Source organism: Acyrthosiphon pisum, unplaced genomic scaffold (genome assembly GCF_005508785.2).
Source record: "Acyrthosiphon pisum isolate AL4f unplaced genomic scaffold, pea_aphid_22Mar2018_4r6ur Scaffold_1034;HRSCAF=1501, whole genome shotgun sequence".
Taxonomy (NCBI): Eukaryota; Metazoa; Arthropoda; class Insecta; order Hemiptera; family Aphididae; genus Acyrthosiphon; species Acyrthosiphon pisum.
In genome coordinates, this window is record NW_021758614.1 from 1 (window position 1) to 736 (window position 736).

Consider the following 736-nt stretch of genomic DNA (forward strand, 5'->3'; position numbering starts at 1 on the left):
ATAGTATTATGGGAAAACTATATGGGATATGGCTATTGTTTACATGCAATTGTGTTTAGGTCCAATTATACAATGGATTACGGTATCAGATTAAACGAGCGCTAAACTAACAAATTAATAAAACGTGATAAGTAGGGCTGTGAATTAAATGTATTAAAAAACTCTAAAAATTCACTTAACATTTTTAAAAATCAGTTTAAAATACCTACTTAACAACTATAATTTAAAAATTTAAAAATCTATCAAGTTTAGAATATTTTAAATTAAAGATATTAAATAAGTACGACCTGCGTGGTGCGTATAGAACGTGTAAAATATTTATAAGACGATGATTAAACAATAATATAAAAAAAGTGGGTAAAGTGGATGTCACTCTGCTGTACAGTAAGTTATAGGTGGGAACTTAAATGGATGGGGTTAAATTTGAATTCAATGTGGTTCACAGTGGCATATACAAGGGGGGTGTTTGGTGGATATGACACCCCCCTTGAGCCGTATCATATATTACATTATTATTACATATTTATTACAATATACATTATTACATATAATAAAATAGAAACATAGGTAAATACTAAATCGTAAATACAATATGAAATATAAAATAATGCACAATACTAATTACATAATATTATATATTATACAGGTTAACAATATCGCGATTGCAGCGGTAATTGCGGCATCGCGATATACGTTTTCATAAATCGTGTAGATATAATAATTTCTCTACTCCAAA